Here is a 25,777-nt window from a genome sequence, read left to right as displayed (position 1 = left end):
GTATTAATTCACATAAGATTTTATAAATTTATCTTTATGCAAATATGCATTTCTTTTATTACTGATTTTTTTGGAAATTTCCAAATATGTTTAATATATAGAAAGAAAATGAGGTACTTTTTTCCTTGGAATAAATTATTTAATGTTTTGCATTAATAAGCACAAAAATTTAACCTCCCCACCTACCATCGCCACCACAAACCACATATCCTTCCAGCATTTAGAAAGTCTAAGGGACTATTTCGCTAACATTTTAAGAGTATTATTTAAACCAGTGATGGAAAATGTGCCTATATTGAGGCAAAATTAACCATACTAGAAGATGTGTATAACTGTTAGTGGCAGAGAATCCTACTTGGCTCCTGAACCACCTGACATTCCTAATGGGGCACAGCTGAGCTATCTCATGTGCAGGCTAGGATTATTCTATCTAAATGCACATACTAAGAAATGAGTGTCTTTATAAATGTGTTCTCAGCCATGCAACTAGTGTTAGAAACATCACATCATGTTTCCTTTAGGAGAGTGCTTACACTCTGGAGTTAGGACTTAATAAACCCTACATACCTTGTGTTATTTAACTGGACTATTATGGCAACACAGATCAGGTCCACTCAGAATTAGATGCTAAATTAACCTTTTCTTTGCCCTTTCACAATAAGTATTTAAAATTTTTTAATGTTTATTTTTGAGAGAGATACACACAGGGTGCCAGCAGGAGAGGGACAGAGAGAGAGAGAGAGAGAGAGAGAGAGAGAGAGAGACAGAATCTGAAGCAGGCTTCAGGCTCGGTGCTGTCAGCACAGAGCCCAATGCGGGGCTAGAACTCACAAACCGTGAGATCATGACCCGAGCCAAAGTCAGACGCTTAACAGACTGAGCCACCTAGGCGCCTCAACCCTTTCACAATAAGTATTTAAATTACAAAAAGAAATTGTCAGAAAGTTGGGAAAATCCCATCAAGAAATTTATAGTGAGGTTTTTATATGCTCCACTATTCAATTAAGTGTGAAAATGCTTATAATTCCTATGGGTGCCTACTTCTGGTTTCATTTTCATTATGAGAAAAAAAAAGGGAGGGATTTTATAACCTAATAAATAGAAAAAAAATGAAAAACAAATGTATTTTTTTTTTCCAAATTATTACATTAATGCAAGTGAACAGAATTTATCTAACATTTGCTTTCTCGGAAAACTTTAAATATAAGTAGTTGTTCTAGTCTCAATTTTGACTACTGTGGCAACAGAGAACATTGGTGTAGAGTCAAGTGGGTCAGGAAGTTATCATTGACAATCTTAAGGAAATAATGATCCAAAACTTCAAACATTCTAAGGTAATTTTCTACTTAAAGTCTAGTAATGTATATGGGAATAAATAACTTGAAAAACTCCAAATAACTGGTATACTACAGTGTACTCACACTGATTCTACGGAAAGAAATTATTTAGCTAATTCCAGTTTGAAAAATCCATTGTCAGTTTCAAAAGCACAATATATTCATTAGGTATTTTTCTGACATTAGGTATTTTCAATACCTAACTAAAATCCTATGGAATGATCAAGGTAATAGAATCGTCTCAAACACAATACCCATTATATTTTTGACACAAAAGCAAAATATACTGTGTGTATATTTTCTCTAAGAAGAAAAATGAAGCGTTTATTTCATTTTTAATAAATCTTTCTGTTTGAAATATGCATTATTATATTATCAGTTATACTGTACCATAAAGGTAATACAGATAAAATAAAAAATATTAAGTCTGCAAAGTATCAATCACCACAATTTGCTGTATATCCTTTTAAACTGCACACACACACACACACACACACACACACACACACACATTTATTGCAGCAATGTAGCAAAATGAAGGCACTGACTCTGGCACAAACTGGTTTGTATTCAAATCCTATTTCTGCCAAGTACTTGCTGTGTAATCTCAGCTTCCTTATCTCTAAGTGGAAAGATTAGCATAGTTTGTAAGTATTTTGTGAAAAAAATTATGTTTTATAGAACAGTGTTTTTTTAATGAAGAATCACATGATTATTTCCTAGCATGCTTTTCCACTTAATATGCCATAAATTAATTCCCATGGCAATAAACGCACCTATGTCATTTTACTTCTTTTTTTTCTTACATTAAAAAAGTGTATATATATATATATATATATTTTCTAGAAGAGACTAATATCAATAACTAAGGAATGAGAGCTGTGTGCATATGCACATATAATTCATGATTAAGTGATAAATTCATGATCAAAAATATAACTATTTATTTTGAAACCCATATGTATCAATAATATTGATTAATATTAAATTAATTAGTATCAACTCAATTGATTCAATGATATTAATAATACAATTATTTTAAGCATAAGTCTTATTTTTTAATTTAACTAAAATTGACATGAATAGAGGATACTCTTTAAAATTAGCACCTATAATTTGGGAAGTGATAATGACACATTATAATACACAGAAAAATACACATTGTATGCCTGGTCTTCTTTTTCTTACATTAGTTGTTTTATACTTTTCAACCTTGCTTTTTAATTTAAAATAGTAGCATGAAACAAAGAAATTGTTTTGTCCTGAGTAGCAAACAAGAGGCCAAAGATCAAGTGGATCCTTAAATACTGAAGAGATTTTTTTAAACTGTTTTTTTTCTCTAATTTTGTTAATTTGATGTCCTATGATATTCACTTTGAGAAACAAAGTAGATACAGGCATTAAAAAAGAGAGAGGCATTTAAATTATAGTCATATTTAAAAGCCAATGGTGTCCAAATGCTTTAATGTATGATGAATAACAGTTATTATTCTAAGCTTGTAAAAACACTAGGTATACTGCATAAGCAAGTTTTCCCCACTGAGGTATCAAATTATCCATTAATTTGTCTTTGAAATACATACTGGGCAAGATGTACTCTGGACATTGTCCAAATTAATCAGGCATCTTGAACGTGCAGATGAAAATGTCTTTATAGTATATTCAAAGTATATTGCATTAAAGACACTGAATAACCCCAGGTTCCCAGCAAGCTTGTGGTGACTGTTTTCTTGCCTGTTAATTAATACAATATGAAAATAATAACTTCCTAATTTCCCAGCTTTCCAGATCCAAGTAAGTGGAACCATCATCCATCCTGTTGCTCTAACCAAAACCATTTGCTGCTCTTTGACCAAATTCTTTTTATAGCACCTACCTTATGGAGTTTTCAATGAGTATTCTTTTGGTTATTCTTCTCTTATTCTCAAACTCTAACCCAATCTATGGTCAGGTCCTATAGATTCTAGGTTCACAACATATTCATAAAATCTACTTCTTTCCAACTTTACTGGTAAAATCTTAGTGTAAGTCACTATCAACTCTCACCCAAATGACTATAATAACCTTGTAACCTGTCTCTCATCTTGCCTTCTCAATGCCAAAGATGGAAACTAGAGTTAGCTATTTAAATTTGAAGCCACATTTTGATGAGTTCTAATTTAAAATTTAATATAGTCCCATTGCAATTAGAATATCTTCAAACTGTTATTTTTCTTATTATTTACATAATTTGGCAGATTTTATCTCATGCCAGTCTCCCTCTTATTCATTAAATTGCAACAGACACTGGCCTTTTTTCTACTCTTTGAACCTGACTAATTAACTCAATTGTTGATTCTTCCCTCTGATCTTCAAATGGATGGTGTCTGCTATTCATACATGTCCCAATTAATTTGTACTTTTTCAAATGGTTCATTCTTGGTCACCTTCACTAAGGAAATGTCTCTATTTCTTTTGCCTTCTTCGTAATATTTATTGCTGCCTGAAGAAAACTACTCTGTTCTGATCAAAACTATGAAGAATTCCTGGCACATAGAAGCCTGTCAACAAAACTTTTGAATGAATAAGCATAGTATTTAATTCAGTATTGTATAACTCTTATATGACACACACACACAAAAAAGAAAGTCTTAAGAAGTGTAGGCACTAGCAGCAACTGTAAAACCAGTTCCAAATATTCTTATGAATCACAAATCAGTTATTTTGCTCTTTATCTCTTGCTGGAATAAAATAGTATGTGCAAATAACATCATCCTATTAGATAGTAATACAATTAGTTAACATAATTAATACATATAAGTAAAAGTAATACATATAATAAATGTAATGAAAGTTGACTTCATGAAAGGCACTGTGCTTTTCTCTGGGGATATAAAATAGTTTTCTCTTAATACATGGCAAGTGTGTTAAATATTTTTTTTCCTCATAGCATAAAAAATTTATTTCTTCATGATGATTTTAATGACCCATAAGAGATGATTTTAATGGTTTACTATTTGTCTTTTTTTCATTCAAATTTATTCAAACAAAAACATGACAATACTGGATTAATAACATAGGAACAATGTTTAGGCAGAATTTCTTCTGGAAAAACAAAAGTTTATCAAGTTTGAATCTATACAAATTTATTTTTAAATGTTATTATTTTTGCTGTTTTTATTTTATTTCATATATCATCATGATCTGTATTATCTTAGTTTTATTACCCAAAAATAAATACTTTAAGGAAAAATTATTAATAGTAGTGACTAAGAAAAGGCATTATTGAATAAAATGAATGTTAGAGTCACTCATGAAATTAAAATTGAAAAGGTTTCACTTCATCTTTAAGAAAATCCAATAGTTCCAGATTTACTTAAACTCACCCCTTTTCCCTTAGAGATATAGCATATAACTGCATACTTTGAGGGCAAATATTAGTACAATTTAACCTGAAAAGTAAAGTGTGGAAGTATAAAATATGAAGTAATTGATTTATTAATTTTCTCAACAAATGGTTGTGAAACATATGCAGCATTTTAACCTTTTGTGTACACAAAGCAATTAACAACAGAAAGATAACATGGGAGAATTTGCAGGATTTTTTCAAGCAACCAACTGTGATATTTCAAATGATTATTCTACTAACATTATCTTGCTTTAGTCATCTCTACTTATATAATGTCATAGATTCCCGGCATGAAGCAGCTAACACATTCCTTATCTTTTTAGTAAATCCAAGATTGTAGCTCTTTATGTGATCAGCTACTTAACTGCACTACTTTACAAAACCATCTCCACATAAAGAGTTCCATTTGAGGTATTTTTAGAAACTCTAATAAAAAATTACTGCCCTCAAAGGATTAGATATTTAAAGTGAAGGGAGAAAATATTTGGAGTTTCTTCCCTCATTCCAATTGGATTGCCAAAATTATCATCTGAAATCATTATCTGAATCCTTAGGTTGAAGCATGTCTTTTTTTTTTTTTTTTGCTGCTATTTTGTATAGTTTTTACATCACTAATAGTAATATTGTTAGACACTATTCCTTGTACAAACAACAATGAATGACTATTCTTTTATTTCAGTGTTCTCTGGTTGAGGAGAATGGGTGGACCTAAGCTCATAATATCCCCACAGCTGCAAAGAGTTTTCTTTAGATCACTTTGATTCTTGCTTTGAAAAAATTAATCAAATTATGGCGTTTCTTTTGCTTGATTGACAACTAATATTGTAGTGTCCACAACACATTTATTATGAGTAAAGAGCCTTACATGCACAACATAAGTGCATTTCAAATTTGCAAATAGAAATTTACCAGTAACAGGGGCACCTGGGTGGCTCAGTCAATTAAGCATCTGACTGCAGCTCAGGTCATGATCTCACAGTTTGTGAGTTCAAGGCCTGCATTGGGCTCTGTGCTGACAGCTCAGAGCCTGGAACCTACTTCAGATTCTGTGTCTCCCTCTCTCTCTCTCTCTCTCTCTCTCTCTCTCTCTCTCTGCCCCTAGCCTGCTTGTGCTCTGTCTGTGCCTTCAAAGATAAATAAACGTTAAAAAAAATTTAAGGAAATTTACCAGTAACAATTTGAAAATACATTGCTTTCTATGGCAATGTTTATAAATTATTTTTTCTATAAAATATATGTATAGTTTTATAATTAAATGTCCTTTAATATGGTATTAATTCATTGTTAGTTTTTTTACTTCAAAAGCTAAAAACTTTTATTAAATGCATGAAATGTCTTATATATGTTGTCATAGCTCTAGAAAAATGATCTATGTTTTCTTTGAACTCTTTTCTCTTGATAATAACAAACTTTGCAAGATAAACTACAGATTTAAAAACTGATTTTCAGTCTTTTGCTTGTGATAAGGATGTAGAAAGTCACTTGAGACAGATGCTTCCTTCCTAACAATGATAACAAGCCAGAAAGCTAAAACATCAGATTTTTTTTTTCAACCCATAGGATAGTTAAGCAAAGGACCTTAAATTAACTAAATTTGAGAAAGTGACAAGTCTTTCTTAGGATAGAAAATTTTCATGACTGCATTTGTCCTTGGCTGAGAGGCGGAAATGAAAGGAATATGCCACATGCAGGTACAGGAAGAAACCTGCCAAACCTTGAATAGACTTTAATGTTAGCATTATGATAATACACTGTGAAAGAAATGAGAGCTGAGCACCACATGCATGAAGTTTGTCTATAATGACTCACCATCCCTTCCCCATGGGGCTTTTGTAGTTCATGGGGATAGTATACAGAAGGTTGGGGGCATAGTAGGAGAAACAAAACATGAAGGCCTTGCCCCAGTGCGTGACAACAGTCTCCCAAAGATTGAGGACATGTACAGAAAATCCACTGCTAACATGTTTTTCTTTTAAGATCAGAACCAATTCCAGTCTCACAAATTCAACACTTTTCCTGGAAGCCCGAGATGGTGCAGTGGGAATGATAAATAAAACATACTAAGGACTGAAAAGGAAGTAGTAGAACTGTTTCTTTTTCAGATGTTTCATTGCTAATGTGTAGAAACACAACTGATTTCTGTATGTTGGTTTTCTATACTGTAACTTGACCAAATTTGTTGATTACTTGTAACAGTTTTTTAGTGGAGTTTTTAGGATTTTCTTTCTTTTAAGTTTTTTGATTAAGATTATTGATATATAATTCACATACTACACAATTCACTCATTAAAAAAGTTTTTTAATGTTTATTTATATTTGAGAGAGAGAGAGAGCGCAAGCTGTGGAGGGACAGAGAGAGAGAGGGAGGCACAGAATCTGAAGCAGGCCCCAAGCTGTCAGCACAGAGCCCGATATGGGGCTCGAACTCATGAACCATGACATGAAATCAGTGCGTAATGACTGTGCCACCCAGGCGCCCCCATACAATTCACTCATTTAAGTGTACAGTTTACTGCCTTTCAGTATATTCATGGAATTGTATATCTATCACAATAGATTTTAGAACATGTTCATCATTCCAGAAAGAAACCCTCTACCCATTACCTCCTCTACCCACTCCCTGGTAGTCACTATTTGTCTTCTATGGATTTGCCCTTCCTGAACATTTCATACAAATGGAATCACAATGTGTGTTCTTTTGTGACCATCTTCTTTCCTTTAGCATAATGTTTTCAGTGCTTACAGGATTTTCTATATATAGATAATGTAGTCTGCAAGCAAAGAAAATTTTTCTCCTTTCTTTCCAATTTGCATGCCTTTTATTTCTATGTCTTGCCTGATTGTTTTGGCTAGTGTTGAATAAAAGTGACAAGAGTGGGCACCCTTGTCTTATTTCTGACCTTAAAGGAAAAAACTTTCAACATTTCACCGTTGAGTACAATGTTAGCTGTAGGTTCATCATATGTGGCCTTTATTATGTTGAGGAATGTTCCTTCTATATTCAATTGAGAGGTTTTATCTTGAAAAGAAGTTACATTTTGTCAAATGGTTTTTCTACATCTATTGAGATGGTCATTGATTTTTATCTTTCATTCTACTAAGGTGGCTTATCACACTTACTGATTTGTATATGTTGAGCCATCCTTGCATAGCACAATAAATCCTGTTTTATCACAGTGTATGATCCTTTTAATATACTGCTGAATTCAGTTTGCCTATTTTTGTTGATAATTTTTGCTTCATACCAATAAGGGACATTTGCCTGTAGTTTTCTTCTCATGTAGTGTTCTTAACTGGCTTGGTGTCAGAGTAATGCTGGACTTATGAGTTTGGGAGTATTTCTTCTCTTCAATTTTTTAAAGAGCATTGGCATTAATTCTTCTTTACACAGTTGGTATAACTCATCAGTGAAATCATGGAGTTCTGGGTTTTTCTTTGTTGGCGGGGTTTTGATTACTTATCCACTCTCTATTCATTATTGGTCTGTTCATATTTTCTATTTTTTTACGATTCTATCTTGGTAAGTTGTATTTTTCTATAATGTATCCATTCTTTGGGTCATCTATTTTTTTGATATTTAAATGTGCAGAGTAGTTTCTTTTGAATCTATATATTTCTGTGGTGTCAATTGCAATGTTTACTCTTTCATTTCTGATTTTATTTATTTGGGTCTTCTCATTTTCTTTCTTAGTTAGTTAAAGGTTTTTCAATTTTGTTTATCTTTAAAAAAAAAAAAAAAAAAAAAAAAAAAAAAAAGCTCTTCCAGGCACCTGGCTGGCTCAGTCAGTTGAGCGTCTTACTCTGGATTTCAGCACAGATCATGATAGCAGAGTCTTGGGATTGAGCCCCTCCTCAAGCTCCGTGCTGTGTGTGGAGTCTGCTTAAGATTCTCTCTCTTTTTCTCTCTCTCTCCCTCTGCCCCTCTCCTCAGCTTGTGCTCTCTCACTCTGTCTCTCTTCTCAAAAAAAAAAAAAAAATAGCTCTTAGTTTTGTTTGATCTTTTCTATTGTTTCTCTGTTTTCTATTTCATTTATTCCTGCTTCGATCTTTGTTACTTCCTTTGTCTGCTAACTTTGGGCTGAATTTGTTCCTCTTTCCTAGTTCCTTGAGGTATAAATTTATGTTGTTTGAGATCTTTCTTTTTTTTCTTAGAGTAGACATTTAATTCTATAAACTTCCCCTTAACAACTACTTTTACTGTATCCCATAGGTTTGGGTGTGTCGTGTTTCCATTTTTATTTGTTTCATATAATTATTGATTTTCCTTTTAATTTCTTCTTTGATCTATTGGTTGTTCAAGACCATGATGTTTGATTTTCATATATTTGTGGAATTTCCAGCTTTCCTCTTATTACTGATATCTAGTTTCATACCATTGTAGTTACAAAAGATACATGTTATGATTTCAATCTTCTTGATTTGTTAAGACTTGTTTTGTGCCTATCTTATAATCTATTCTGGAGAATGTCCTGTGCACACTTGAGAAGAGTGTGTATTCTGCTGTTCTTGGATGAAGGGTTCTAGATGTATATCTATATAGAGAGGTAACTATACATTCAAGTCTAATGTCTTTGTTGATTTTCTTCCTGGATAATCTGTTTGTTGAAATGGGATATTGAAGTCCCCTACAATTATTTATTGCTGTCTACTTCTCTTTCATATCTGCTAGTATTTACTTAATATATTCAGTTATTCCAATGTTGGATATGTATTTATTTAAAATTATTATATATTCTTGATGGATTTATAATTTTATCATTATATAATCATCTTGTTTCCTTGCTACCATTTTTTTGGCTTAAAGTCTATTTTGTCTGATACAAGTATAGATACCCCCATTCTTTTTTAGTTTCCAATGGCATGGAATTTTTTTTTTCATCTCATCATTTTGAGCCTATGTGTGCCCTTAAAGAGGAATAAACTGAATGAGTCTCCTGTAGACAGCATATGGTTGAGTCTTTTTTAAATCCACCCAGCCAATCCATGCCTTTTAATTGGATAATGCAATCCATTTATATTTAGAGTTATTATTGGTATTTAAAGACTACTAATGTCTTACTATCAATGGCTTTCTGCCTATTTTGTAGTTCCTTTTTTTTTTTCTTTCTTCTTTTGTTGCCTTCGTCTGTGAATTGGTGATTTTTTTATAGTTGTATGCTTTAATTCCTTTCTCTTTATCGTTTGTGAATCTATTATAAGTTTTGCTTTGTGGGTACCATGAGACCTACATAAAACATCTTTAGATATAACATTCTGTTTTACACTGATAACTTTGTATACAAAACTCAACAATTTTATTTCTCCTATTTCATGTGTTTAATGTCATAAGACATTTTTAAATACCTCTTTTTATACTGTGCATTCATTAAGATGTTATGGTGGTTATAGTTATTTTTAATACTCTTACACCTTAACCTTTATACCATAGTGAAACTGCTGAAATAGCCCCACATTACCATATGGAAATATTCTGAATTTAACTATGTATTTACCTTTATCAGTGTATTGTATATTTTCATATGTCTGCATGTTACTAATTAGCATCCTTTCATTTCAGTTTAACTAATTTTTTTGCAGCATTTCTCATAAGGCAAAGCTAGTGGTGATGAATTCTCTTAGCTTTTATGTGTCTGGGGAAGTTTTTATTTCTCCTTCATTTCTGAAGAAAACCTTTGCTCAATAGAATATTCTTGTTTGGGAGTTTTTTTGTTTTTGTTTTTGTTTTTGTTTTTGTTTTTGTTTGTTTTTCTTTCCTCACCTTAAAAAGGTTACCCACTCTTTCTGGACCTGTATGGTTTTTGCTGAGAAATCTAATGTGAGCCTAATGGGGAATACTTTATAGGTTACAATCTTCTTTTTTTTTTTGCTGCTTTTAGAATTCTCTCTTTGTCTTTGGTTTTGATAGTTTCTTATAACGTATCTTAGAGAAGATCATTTTGGATTGAAATAATTGTCAGTGTCATGACCTATGAACTTGGATGTCCAAATCTGTTCTTGGGTTTCAGAAATTCTCAACCATTATTTCTTTAAATAAATCTTCTTTCACCTTCTCCCTCTCTTCTTCTGGAACTTCAGTAATTCCATACATTGATTCTTTTGATGGTGTCATATATATCATGTAGGCTTTCTTCACTTCTCTTGTTTTTTTTTTTCTTTGTGCTTCTCCAGCTGGGTAATTTTAAAGTTTCTATGTTCTAACTCACCTATTCTTTCTCTTTTTTTTAATGTTTTATTTATTTTTGAGAGAGAGAGAGGGAGACACAGAATCTGAAGCAGGCTCCAGGCTCTAAGCTGTCAGCACAGAGCCCAGCACAGGGCTTGAACTCATGAACCTCAAGATCATGACCTGAGCTGAAGTCATATGCTCAACCGACTGAGCCACCCAGGAGCCCCTCACCTATTCTTTCTTATGTCTAGTCTATTCCATTGTTGCTGATCTCTGTTGCATTATTTTATTCATTGAATTCTTCATCTCCAGAAATTGTTTGGCTCTTTGTTTTATGATATATATCACCTTGTTAATTTTCTCACCTCGTGTATTGTTTTCCTGATGTTGAATTGTCTTTTTCTGTTTTTTTCTAGTTCATTAAGTTTCCTTCAAACAGTTATTTTGAATTCTTTATTGGGTAAATTGTAGATCCATGTCTTTGAGTTATGTTACTGGAGGATTTTAATGAGTCTTTAGTGATGCCACGTTTGTCTGATTTTTTTTATGTTCCATGGAATTTTGCATAGCTATCCTCACATTTGAAGTAGCAGTTACCTCCTCCAATCTTTATTCTCTGTATTCAGGGGAGAAATATCTTCAGTCATTCCTGTTGGATAGTCTAAGGCTTTCACAGCTGTTGTATGAATGACTTGTTCCTTCTTTTTTATGTAGGGCAAAATTAATTCAGTGCACCAGGACAGCTGCGTATAACCTCTTTTGTTTCCCTGGAGGTGGCATTACGGCTCAAGTTTGTGACTTATCCATGGTTCTGCATGTGCTTTCTGGTTATCTGACAAAGCTTGCTTTTGCCACTGCCCTTGGGAGCATGCACAGTATATTGGCCTTAGAGTGGAGGTGTATGTGGATGAGGCATGTGGGCAACTGGGGGTGCCCACAGGCCTATTGGAGGGATCTGTGGGCTTTTTTTCCAGCAGCTCATGGGTAGGCTTCCTGATGGAGTCCACAATGTAGTCATCAGGGACCATGTACCTTTAATTCCCTCTGAGAATTTGTTCTGCTGGTCTCCTGAGCTCCTCCCTCACCCCAGTCATGGAGCTTCCAGTTTAGTACTCTGAATGCTACAAAAGAGAAATGAGTGTCTTTGGCACTAATTTGCACAGATGGGGAAGCTGGGGACTCACTCACCTGCTTTTCCTTTTCCACACGGTAGTAGTATTATGGACTAGAAAGGACTTGCGTAGCCTAAACTGTGCCACCTTAAAAGAGGTTTGATATAAGCAGTTAAGCTGTTTCTGTTATTCACTCCAGTGCATCCAAACATATTATTATATAATATTTATAATATTATATAATATATAAATAATGTTTTTTTTTTCCAGTGGACTGTTGGAACTTCTAGAAACCTGTACTTCCACAAAGGCTCTCTATTTCATGGGTGACTTCCTAAGTCAGTATTCTTCAGATGCTCCATGACTCCATACCGATATAAATAAGTAATTGAATAAATAAATTTGGGGAAGAAGAGACAAATTTCCCATGCATAGGACTTCAAACAATTTATATAGATATTTTGCTCTCAAGGAGTTGAAGCATAACTCCCTATTCCTTAAATATGGGCTGTGATTTCCTTCCAAAGAGTATGGTATGGAAAGGAGGGAAGGAAGAGAGTAACATTACAGTGGAAAACCTAGACAAACCCTACCTCAGTAGGCGATGCAGGTGATATCTATCAAAGATAAAGAAAGTTAAAGTTAAGGATGGATTTTAATGGGTAATATTTTATTGCATTAAAAATACCTTGGAAGGGTGCATGAGTGGCTCAGTCAGTTGGGGGTCTGACTCTTGATTTCAGGTCAGGTCATGATTGCACAGTTCATGAGATCAAGCCCTGCATCAGGCTCTGTGCTAACTCTTTCTCCCTTTCTGTCTGCCCCTCCTCCACTTGCACTCACACACACTCTCTCTCTCTCTCTCTCTCTCTCAAAATAAATAAATAAATAAATAGAAAAAAAATACCTTGAGAAGTTTTCAAAACCTCTATACAAAAAAAAACTACAAAATATTATTTACAGAAATTTTAAAGGCCTGTATTAGTTTATTGCTACTGTAACAAATTACAGTTCTAAAAGGTCAGAAGGCCAAAATAGGTTCTACCGGGCTAAAATCAAGGTGCCTGCAGGCTTTCCTTCTAGAGGCTCTAAAGAAGAACTTGTCTCCTTGACTTTTCCAAATCCTAGAGGCCACAGCTATTCCTTGGTTCATGGTACCTCTCTGCATCTTTAAAACTAGCAATGACACATCAACTCTTTCTCATATTACATTACACTAACCCTGACTCTCCTGCCTCCTCTGGGGGTTTTCTCTACCATGTTTTTCATTTTCGTGTGTATGCTCATTACTAGAAATTTTAATAACTATCGTTCAACAAACAACTTATTTAAAGTAATCTAGCCTTTTCTATCAAGGCCTCAAATTCCTCCATATGTTGTCCATTTCCTAATTCCAAACCAACTTTCACATTTTGAGGTATATGATACAGTGGCATCCCATGTCTAAGTACCATTATCAAATCACTGTCTTACTGCTGCTTTTATAAATTGCTATAAACTTTTTGTCTTCACAATCACAAATTTATTATCTTACAATTCTAGAAGTGAGAAGTCATAAAGTCAAAGTGTTGGCATGGCTGTGTTCCTTTTAGAGGAGACTCCATTTCCTTGACTTTTCTAGCTTCTAGAAGCTGCCACCATTCTTTGACTCATGGCCAAATCCTCTATCTTCAAACACAGCCGTATGGCATCTTCTCTCAGACTCCCACCTTCCTGCCTTTCTTGTCTAAGGACCTTTCATGTTACATGTGGTTTACCTTCATAATATAGGAATCTCCTCATCTCAAGATCCTTTGCTTAATTATATCTGCAAAATTCTTTTATTTCCATGGAAGCTAACACATTTTCTTACTATGGGGATCAAGACACGATTATCTTTGGAAGATCATTGTTCTGCCTACTACAAGACCTACATAAGTAATACGTAAAAGTATTATTTTATGGGTTTATGGGAAGGTTTGTAAATATCAGTTTATTGTAAATTGATTTATATAATCACTGTACTTCTTAAAAATATCCAAGAAGGGGCGCCTGGGTGGCGCAGTCGGTTAAGCGTCCGACTTCAGCCAGGTCACGATCTCGCGGTCCGGGAGTTCGAGCCCCGCGTCAGGCTCTGGGCTGGCAGCTCAGAGCCTGGAGCCTGTTTCGGATTCTGTGTCTCCCTCTCTCTCTGCCCCTCCCCCGTTCATGCTCTGTCTCTCTCTGTCCCAAAAATAAACGTTGAAAAAAAAAAAATATCCAAGAAAAAAATTTAATGGAAACTGGCTACTTAGATATAGATTTTAAATGAAGAGATGTAATGTAAATGTAGAAAAAAATAATCCTTCAAGATAAAATACAATGCTAGGATGTTTAGAACCTGCTATACAAGTTATCAAGTTTTAACCATGAAGGTCTAGTAAGTAAGTGACTCCTTAAAGAAAAGAAAAACTATTTAAACATATAATAACAACAAAGAAAACTAACAATAAATAAAAAGATTGATAAATTAAACTACATTATAATTAAATAATTCTGTTCACTGAAAAAGTGAGCAACTAAGAAAAGGTAAACCAAAGAGTGGGCAAGATATTTTTTAAGTTTATTTATTTAAATTCAAGTTAGTTAACATACAGTGTAGTATTGGCTTCAGGAGTAGAACCCAGTGATTCATCACTTACATATAACACCCTATGCTCATCCCTACAAAAGCCCTCCTTAATACCCATCCCTCACCCATCCTCCCACCCACCTCCCCTTCAGCAACCTTCAGTTTGTTCTCTGTATTTAAGAGTCCTTAAGGTTTGCCTCTCTCTCTCTTTTTACCTTATTTTTCCTTCCCTTCCCCGATGCTCATCTGTTGTGTTTCTTAAATTCCACATATGAGTGAAATCATATGATATTTGCTTTTCTCTGACCGACTTGTTTCACTTAGCATAATACACTCTAGTTACATCCATGTTGTTGCAAATGGCAAGATTTCATTCTTCTTAATTGAAGAGTAGTATTCCATTGTGTGTGTGTGCATGAGCGTGTGTGTGTGTGTGTGTGTGTGTGTGTGTGTATCCTACATCTTCTTTATCCATTCATTTTGGCTCTTTCCATAATTTGGCTATTGTTGTAGTGCTGCTATAAACATTGGGGTGCACATGCCCCTTCAAATAAGAATTTTTGTATCCTTTGGAAAAATACCTAGTAGTGCAATTACTGGTCCATAGGGTAATTCTATTTTTAATTTGGAAATAAAATTTAATATGGAATCTCCATACTGTTTTCCAGAGTGCCTGCACTAGTTTGCATTCCCACCAACACTGCAAAAGGATTCCTTTTTCTTCACATCCTTACCAACATCTCTTGTTTCTTGAGTTGTTAATTTTAGCCATTCTGACAGATATGAGGTGGTATTTCATTGTGGTTTTGATTAGTATTTCTCTGATGATGGGTGATGTTGAGATGTTGAGCATCTTTTCATGTGTCTGTTAGCCATCTGGATGTCTTCTTTGGAAAAGAAGACATGTCTATTCATGTCTTCTGCCCCTTTCTTCACTGGATTATTTGTTTCTTGGGTTTTGAGTTTGATAAATACTTTAAAGATTTTGGATACTAACCCTTTATGCGATATGTCTTTGCAAACATCTTCTCCCATTCGTCAGTTGCCTTTTAGTTTTGTTGATTGTTTCCTTTGCTGTGCAGAAGCTTTTTATCTTAATGTCCCAATAGTTCATTTTTGTTTTAATTTCCCTTACCTCCAGAGACATGTCTAAGTAAGTAGTTGCTGTGGCCGAGGTCAAAGAGATTGCTGCTTGTTTTCTCCTGTAGGATTTTGATGGTTTCCTTTCTCACATGTAGGTCTTTCATCTATTTTCAATTTATTTTTATGTGTGGTGTAAGAAAGTGGTCCAGTTTCATTCTTCTGCATGTCGCTGTCCAAGATTTTTATAATATATGAATATGAATTGGTATGGCTATTTTGGATAACTCTGGAAATGTCTACTAAAATTGAATATATGTATCTTCTATGACCTACCAATTGCATTTCAAAATATGTAATAAAAAAATGTATCCATATGATGGTGGGATGATACCACATTGTAATCTTAAAAATGTTTAAGATAGTAAATTTTATGTTATGTGAGTTTACCACAATAAAAAAAATGGGAAAAAAGATACATAAAGTAAATATTCACAAAATGCAATGTTTTCTTTCTTTGTTTGTTTGCTTTTTGAACCTGATTGAACAAACCAAGTATAAAAACCACTTTTGAGACAATTTGGGAAATTTGAACTTTGGGAATTAGATATTATTGAAGAATTATAGTAAATAATGGATAAAACCCACAAAGTAGAATAAAAAAAAATCACACAGAAAAGTATTTATAATATATTGATTTTACTTTACATAAAGTTTTTTTAAGGCCAAACTAATTTATTTTGTTAGATTTAAGGAAAAGAGGAAGGAAAAGAAATACAAGATACTCAGTTAAATTTGAATTTTAAGCAAATAATGGAAATTTATTTAGTATAAGTATGTACCAAACATTGCATTTTGTATTTTATCTGGCAACTTTACTTTGGGGAAGATAAAGATAATGTAGATTGGAAAATGATTTGAGAGGGATTTAGGTGATGCTAAAAATGGGTTTTCTTTATTCAAGTTGATGTTACATGTGTATGTACATTCTGATGATTTATTAAGCTGTGGCTTATGACTTAAGCATCTGTATTCTATGCACTTTGCTGATGTATGTTTTACTTTGTAAAAATTTAAATATGTATGCTTGAATGTAATGGGTGCATTGGAAATCTTAGAAGAAAGGAAAGGCTTGATAGGTAATTTACAGAGAAGATTCAAACATAAGAAGAGGTAGGCTTCCAGGAAACGAAAGGTCCATTTTAGTGCCTAGAATTTATGTTCTATGATTTCTTACAAATGTTTGTAATAGGGAAATTCTAATAAACTTTTTCATTGTTATCTTTCTTTAACTAACTAGAAACATAGAGGTAATCCTTTCTTAAGAACACACCCAATTCAATATTTATTTCTTTTGTTAAAGGACTTTTAAATTTACCAAAATACCTTACAACAAACCTGTGTTGTTTTTCAGTCAATTCTACTTATTAGCAAATGTTAGGAAGTTTGACCAGTTCTCTATTCTGCAAAAGAAACTAATCATAACCTGCCTTTACTTGCTAATTACACTTGACTAATTAGTTCATATAACACCCATGGAGGTAGGAAAATAAACATTTTACTTCTCATTTTACAAATGAGGAAACATGCAAATGTGTTAGATCATTTTCCTGAGGCCATTCAAAAAATCAGTTGCAAAACCAGAGTTTGAATTATTTCACTAACCTATTATTGACTTGTGTTTAAGTCTATTTTCAACATATAAAAGCTAAAAGCCAAGTAAGTACTCTTTTGTATAAAAAGTATTCTGTATTCATATGAACAGTTAGGGTATTCAAAAATTATTCAGCCAAAAAACTCTCGTCTTAATGCATTTCAATGAATGCTTATTTTCTTATCTAATTTCTGAATCAATAGAAATATGATGGTAAGATGTTGTCATTATAGTATTCACTGCGATTTGTACTTAAAGCACTGGGTTTAGAATTTAGTACAGTAGACTGGATTCTGGTTCCTCCTCTGCCAGTTTCTAAGACTTTTGAATTAGGCAATTGTTTGATCATGCAGTTTTAATCTTATCATTAAAAAATGGAAATGGGGCGCCTGGGTGGCGCAGTCGGTTACGCGTCCGACTTCAGCCAGGTCACGATCTCGCGGTCCGTGAGTTCGAGCCCCGCGTCAGGCTCTGGGCTGATGGCTCAGAGCCTGGAGACTGTTTCCGATTCTGTGTCTCCCTCTCTCTCTGCCCCTCCCCCGTTCATGCTCTGTCTCTCTCTGTCCCAAAAATTAAAAAAAAAAAAAAAAAAAAAAAAAAAAATGGAAATGAGAACAACTGGTTTAGTTATTTTGTTATTGTGAAGATTAAACAAGATGGGTTTTTGTTTTGTTTTGTTTTTATGGAAAGTTCTATAAAATGGATAGCTTTGTACCTTTCAGTACTTTCACAAGATTTTCAAAGAAGAAAATATTTTATTTTTAAATTATCAGTACGAAAATCAATTTCTATAGTCATTCTTTTTTGTGTGTTTAACTGACCTATCGTAAACTTTTAAAAGATGTTTGTAACTATATTTACAGAAAGCTTTTAAAAAGTCAAGTATAGAACTGAGTATATATGAAAAAGCTAACCTGGGCACATTATTTTTTTTCAGGCTATTTAAAAAATGTGATGAAGCAGCTGAGATAATAGTAACAGCTGAAGTTTACTGAGAATTTAGTATTTTAAGATATTTCCATCTACGTATTACTTGATCCTTTTCACATGAATATATGTGGCTTCACATGAATATATTTCGCAGAATATATACAGTTGTATTCTCCATTGTACAAATGGGGACATTAAGGTTAGGGAATTTAATACTTTATTTTAACCTTTGATTCACTACTAAAGTAGCTGAGTAATATGAACAAGTTATTTATGTCTCAGGTTCTCATTTGCATGCTTGGGGTAATGATTTTCATTGCATAAAGTGTTTGTTTTTAATTACTTAACACTTACAAAGTACTGACATCTTTTTTTCTTGAAAGAGTAAGCTATCAATTAATATTAGCTATTATCATTATACTCTGTGCAAATTAATATCTCTTTTAATGAGATGTAATGAGATGTATTTTACCATGACCTAAAGAAGATGCTTATTCTAATTCATATTGTTGGATTGCTTATCCAGTATCAATTTCCCACTCTTCCTTAATAACAAAACCCTAAATTTGCAAAATGAAGAATATTCTGAGCCCAAAATACTATCTTTCTCAGACTCCCTGAGCTAGGGCAATCATGTGACACATTTCTGGCCAGTGTAATGTAAGCTGAGGATGTCTAGAAAGTGCCCCCACCCCATCTGGGTTCAGTCTTTACTTGCCTCCCCTTTCTATCTTCTATGTGTAACACCAATGTATGATTTTGAGCCTTCTGGAAACCATGAAGCATCAAACGTGGCACTAGAAGCTAGCACATTAATGTTAGTAGAATAAAGATTAGAAAAGATTATGAGTTATCTATTATATTACCAGGGCACTCAGTATGACTACTGGACTACCATGTGTCTCTTGATTTCTTTTTGGTGATTCAAATAAATTTCCATGATCTATTTCCAGCTGAACATATTAGTAACTGATTTACTGGTAAACTGACTAATGACTTAAGAATCATGGAGCTCTAGGTTAAATTTTCCCTTTCCCTTAATAGATCCCCACAGGTAAATCCTCAATCATATTACGGTTAAAAATAATGACTAGTGATGGGATTTGAGAGCAGCTCAAGGAATTAATAGATAGACTGTGGGTATACAATTAGTAATTAAACTATTCAAGGGAAGTTATACCAGTCTAGAGAAGTTCCCATTTTGAAATTAGCACTGTAATCTGCTATAAATGGAAGCATATGATCCCTTCTAGTTACTTAATAAATATATATTTTTAAATTCCATGAGTATTATGTGACTTATAAATTTCTTGATTACACACCCACTTGACCTCTTGGCCAGTTTTATAACAATATTATCCTTACAGCCAAAATCATCCATTTCAAAACTTTTAAAATTAATTCTAAGAAAATAACAGCCTTTTTGAATAAGTTTTGTTTAGGAAAAAGTGATTGTTTTATTAAAAAAAATTAAAACTGTAGTATTCCAAGGATGCTATTTCTGATCAGAATATTAAATACTCAATTACATCCTAGAAGGTTTATGTACAAAGTGGTTAATCCTGCTCCTTTGAAAAGTAGACTCCTTATATATTTTAAAGTGGAACTACTGCCTTCATATTTCCACTGTGGAAGAATGTATGTATATGAAGGTCAAAGCTTTCTTTAACTCCTCCTCCACACACCTTCCCTGGGATCCTTACCAAAATGTTGACCAAAAACATTATTTTTTATTTGTTTCTTTTACAATTATGAAGCCAATATAGTAGTCATTATATACCTGACCAGATTTTAAACATGGTAAAATTTATATTTGTAATATAAATATTGTAATTTGTAATATTGTAATTTGTAATATTTATACTAGACCTTATTTTGTTTAATATTTTGTTAAGAATATTTTGTTAAAAGCATAAGAGACTCTTAAAAACTGAGAACAAACTGAGGGTTGATGGGGGGTGGGAGGGAGGGGAGGGTGGGTGATGGGTATTGAGGAGGGCACCTTTTGGGATGAGCACGGGGTGTTGTATGGAAACCAATTTGACAATAAATTTCATATATTGAAAAAAATATTTTGTTAAAATTTTGTTAAAAAATAGATAATTTTGTTTAAAAATAGATAATACAGATACAGTTATAACTTTAATGAGTACCTCTATCTGAGCATATTCTATATATCTGTATTTGTTAATATCATCCTAAATTCAAACATGAAATTTCTAAAGCAAAACAATTATTATTTACTTACAGCAATAATTGTATTGGTTTCCTTTTGTCCCCATTCTTACCCCTGTATGATGCGATCAGAACCAAATATCATCCAACATGTAAGAGGGTCTACTGTAGGCAAGGATACCTTAAAACAAAAAAAAAAAAAAAAAAAAAGAAAAAAAAAAAGAAAAAAAGAAAGAAAAAAAAAAAAAAAAAAAAAAAAATAATCTTGATGTTTCTTGATGTTTACATAGGAGAAAAAGGCAGCTATTACCCTCCTCAGCTTCTGAGGAAATACCCTTGAAAATGTAATGAGAAAAATTCTGAGTCTTCACTATTTAGTAAGTAAATAAATCCCTCCAGGGGAAAAAATAAGACCAGTATCTCCAACTTTAAAACCAAAAGGATGTCTTTATGATCCTGTGACTTCTCCCTTGAAATGTAACACATACCTCTCCCTGGAGTTCTCACTATCTATTCAGTCATAAATTAACCTCTAAGCCTTATCTTTTATTTTAGTTCAAGTTCCAGGTTTCAGTAAGATTTGCTCAGAAAGCCCTAATGGTGCAGAAACATAAAATATTTTCTCTACAGTTTTGTACTTCCCTCTTTCTCTCCTGCTGAGAAATACCTTCAATTATAAAAGTTATTATGTGTCCTTCTACTGTATATATTTAGACTTAATACCAACAAATAAAATAATACTTTAGATTGTCTTAGTCTATTCATGCTACTATAACAAGATGTCATAAACTGGGTGGATTATAAACGACAAATATTTATTTGTTCTCGAGGCTGGGAAATCCAAGATCAAAGTGCCAGTAGATTCAGTGTCTAGTGAGGAAAGCATCTGGGTTCATAGATGGCACCTTCTCACGTTACATTCTCACCTGGTGGAAAGGGGCAAGCTAGCTTTCTGAGGCCTCTTTTATAAGGTCACTAATACCATTTGTGAGGATTTCACCTTCATGACGTAATCACCTCTCAAAAGCCTCACCTCCTAAAACCATCACCTTGGAGGTTAAGATTTCAACATATGAACTTGGAAAAGACCCAAAATTTTAGACCATAACAACCTTTCATTCCATCAATTTTATTTATCTGTTTAACTGTTTCATATATATTAGCACTTAAACAGAATTGCTGAAAAATTAGAAGGGTTAAAACAATTTTTTTCCCTCCCAAATAGTGAAAAGTCTAGGCTTGATTGGTAGCTTTATCTTTAATCTTAATAGGAATTGCAGCTGATTTGGGGAAGGGAAAGTGAAAAGTTGGTTGATTGGTAAGAGTAAAAATTTGTTTTGGTATTTCATAAAATCATAATATCTTTAGGTCTGTGCACATTCTAGAAGTTCTTTCTTCCAAATCTCAATACATTGGGAAGTTAAGATTTGGTCATCAGTGTCACCTTGTCTTCTCTTCTCCATTACTAGAAAGATAACCAAACGATAAGCTCATCAATGAGTTTTTAGTTGTCTTTTCATAGATAGTCTCTCTTGAACAAATATTTCCCACCCCCCTCTATAACTCCCTGGTATAATGTGAAAATGAATGCTTTTTCCCAAAAGTTATGTGCAAAGTAACTATAATTTCACAGTGATTGTATAGTGGCCAACTCCTGAAATGGCTCCCAGTGATCTCTGCCTCTTTGTATTCATGTCCTTGTGTAACATCTTATATAGTCTGGGACTTTTGACTTGCTTCTAATGAATAGGATGCAATGAAAGAGATGGAATGTCACTAATAATAGCTCACAGAAGACTATAATTTTAGTCTTGCTTGCACTCTCTTCACTCTTGCTTTATTGGGGGAAGCCAGCTGCCTTATTGTGAGCTGCCTTGGAAAAACCCACATGCAAGTCGCTGAAGGTAGCTTCAGATCAATAGCTTACAAAGAATTGAGTCCTGCCAACAACCATGTCAATGAGGTTGAAATTAGACCCTTTCCTACTTGAATCTTAAGATGACTGAGTCTGAGGCTGACACCATAATTGCAGGCTTGAGAGAACCTAAATCAGAGAACCCTGTTAGGCTGTACTTGGATATCTGACCTATAAGAACTGGGAGGTAGTATATGTTGTGGGGTAAAGCCACTGATTTTGTAACTTGTTACAAGGAATAGAAAACAAATGCCGTTTGATATATCTTTGAGGAGGGCACCTTTTGGGATGAGCACTGGGTGTTGTATGGAAACCAATTTGTCAATAAATTTCATAAAAAAAAATGGTATACAAACATACCATTTTATTGGATAATACCATAACAAACACCAAAAGTGTGCAAATGGCTTTGGAAATAGTGTATCAAGACTGTAAAGATTTTGAATAGCATGTTAGCAAAAACATACAACCTTTTATGAAGACCTCAGAATGATAAAAGTATCACAGTATTCGTCAACCATACAAAGTGCTCTTTAAAAAGTAAAGGGTTTGCCGAAAGATAACTTTCATTTGAAGAATAGGCCTACTAAGAAGCTTAAGAGCTTTATTCCTCAACCATCTGAGCAGGATCCCAAGGTGGAAAAAATTTTGCAAAAAAAAAATTTCATTATCTTGAAAAAAACTGTTGGTGTGGATTTTATCTAATGGAGTAAATCCCAAAGATATTCACAGGCACTGATAAAGTTTCTGAGAAAGCTATCTGTAAAAACAGCCAGCTTGGACTGTAAGGGACAAGGAGAGTATAAAATAAGAGGTTCGGGGCGCCTGGGTGGCTCAGTCAGTTAAGCGACCGGCTTCGACTCAGGTCATGATCTCACACTTCGTGAGTTCAAGCCCCACATCGGGCTCTGTGCTGACAGCTCAGAGCCTGGAGCCTGCTTCCGATTCTGTGTCTCCCCCTCTCTCTGCATCTTCCCTGCTCATGCTCTGTCTCTCTCTGTCTCTCAAAAAATAAATAAATTTTAAATAAAAATAAAAATAAAAGAGGTTCTAGGACCCCCAAAGCTCTACCAGCAGGGAGCTAACTGAGCAACTAAGCTGTAAACACATGGGAAGAAAGGAAAAGAAAGGATGACTAGAGGGCAACTAGAAGAGTCCAAATAGTGGAGCTAAGAACCATAGGAAATTACTCACAGGTCTTGGAATCTAATAAAATTACCCAAATTTGTCCAGGTGAATTTCAGAATTGCTAGAAACCACCAGGTTCTTTGTGTCTCTTATCCCCTCATCCCTGATCCCACCACCGTTTTGAACAGGAGTATCCATAGCATTTATCTCATGCCTGTTTTACCAATGTATATTAAGTCTGTGTAGGGTGAGGGGAGCAGATACTTGTTTCTTTTTTTTTTTTTTTTCCAAAGATTTACAAATCTAGAGGACTTCTGCTCTAGAAGGCTTATCCACACCTGTATCTGATTTAGATAATGAGATTTTAAACTTTGACATGACATCATGGAATGAAAATTTTATAGTTTGAGAGGAAATGAATGTCTTTTGCATGGAAGGGGCATGAATTATTGGGAGTCAGAAGAAAACTGTGGTAGACAGTTCTGAAATGCTTCCCAACACAAACCCTTCTTCCTGGTAATCATGCCAAAATATGGCGAAAGTGATGAAGTGTCACTTCTAAGATTCAGATACAAAGGATTGTGTCTTCTGTCCTGCTCCATCTCATTCTCTCTCTCTCTCTCTCTCTCTCTCTCTCTCTCTCTCAATGTCTTTCAGGATGTTCTGATGAAGCCAGTTGCCATACTGTAAACTGTTGAGGGCAGCCTCTGGCCAACAGCAATTAAGGAACAAAACCCTGCAAAGAAACAGGTGAGTGATCTTGAAAGCATATCTTTTCCCAGTAGAGCCTTGGGATGTCTGCAGTCCCAGCAAACTGCTGAAGTGGAAATTTAGGTAATTTTTATACAGCAAATGATAACAAATGCCATTCTGATAGTAGAGGAGTGTGTTGCCATAACAAATACTAAAATTGTGAGAGTGGCTTTCAAAGTAGATAATCCACCTAAACTCAACTGGATTAAAGAAAACTAAAGAAAGATGACCCCTAAATACAATGATTTCAGTATATAAGTGTTGCACATCTTTTGTCATATTTATCACTGAGAACATCATACTTTTTAGTGCTATTATAAATGGGATGACTGTTTTAGTTTCAATTTCTGATTTTTTTATTAGCTTATAGAAATATAATTGATTTCTGGTTTTTAAACTTATATATCTTTGCTTAAATAACATGTTCTAGTAGTTTTTTTGTAAGATATTTTGGATTTTCCACATAGGTAATCATGCTATATTGAAATCAAGAAAAGTGTTTTTAATTTGTTTGTTTTGTTCTGCTTTTTGCCTATTGAACTAGCTAGAATATTATGTACCGTACTGAATAGAAGTGATAAGAGAGGACTTCTTAATCTGCTTCCTGATTTTAGGGGAAAACATTCAGTTTTTTGTTCTATTAACTTTGATGTTAAATGTAGGGTTCTTGATCTGCAAGAGGATAATTTGTTCATCTCTATCTAAGTATCTTTCTATACCAATCCAATTAATTTAGAAAAATGGAAAGAACAAGAAATAAAGTTATTTTATGTGGTAGTCTGACTCTAAGGTTTCCTTACCTCAAATATGCCTCAATTTCTCCCCCATCTTCGAAAAAATTTATTCTTCTGTAGATAGGAAAGTAAAGAAGGAGAAAACAAATCACACATTGGAAGAAAATGCAATCCTTGTTCCAGATAGTTGAGCTTGGACTCAGTCATGGGGCACTAAGTCACTTGAAAAAAAAAAAGTCCTTCATTATCTGTATGTGATTGCTGGGGAGGAACACTCAAATGGATTTCCACTGACATCACAGAACTGTAAAGAGCCAAAATGGTAAATATTTATGGCTTTTGCAGGCCAAGAGGCAAAATAGAGGATATTATGTAGGTACTTAGCTAGTAAGAGTGATAATTCCTTCTCCATCCTATTTGCCTGGGGTAGGTCCACATGGGTGGTGCCTGCATTTTGCACTTATTTTACATCACCTGGGGACAGTCTGTGGAGTAAGAGCGACAGGGCAAGCAAAGGGCTCTGGTTGCCTGGGCGTAGGATCAAGAAGGATGGACGCTTGTCTTAGTTTCTGTCTAGTGACTCCCCGATCCCCGTAACATGCCCTTCTTACCTCCCAGATACTATGGCTCTCTCAATTTGGGCAACTTGACTGGAGGTGAGGCGTATCCCTTGGACCAAGGTTCCATTGGAGTTTCAGGCCCTTGCCACATAAGCAGACTCTCCAATGTATAGAAGGCCTTGGGCAGTGGTGGGATACAGCTGCCAGGAAGCAGGCACTAGCAGGAGAAAGATGGGTAAATATATACACCAGAAC

The sequence above is a fragment of the Lynx canadensis genome, chromosome B4 (assembly GCF_007474595.2).
Source record: "Lynx canadensis isolate LIC74 chromosome B4, mLynCan4.pri.v2, whole genome shotgun sequence".
Taxonomy (NCBI): Eukaryota; Metazoa; Chordata; class Mammalia; order Carnivora; family Felidae; genus Lynx; species Lynx canadensis.
The sequence above is the reverse complement of the archived record's forward strand: the minus strand, read 5'-3'. Positions refer to the sequence as shown.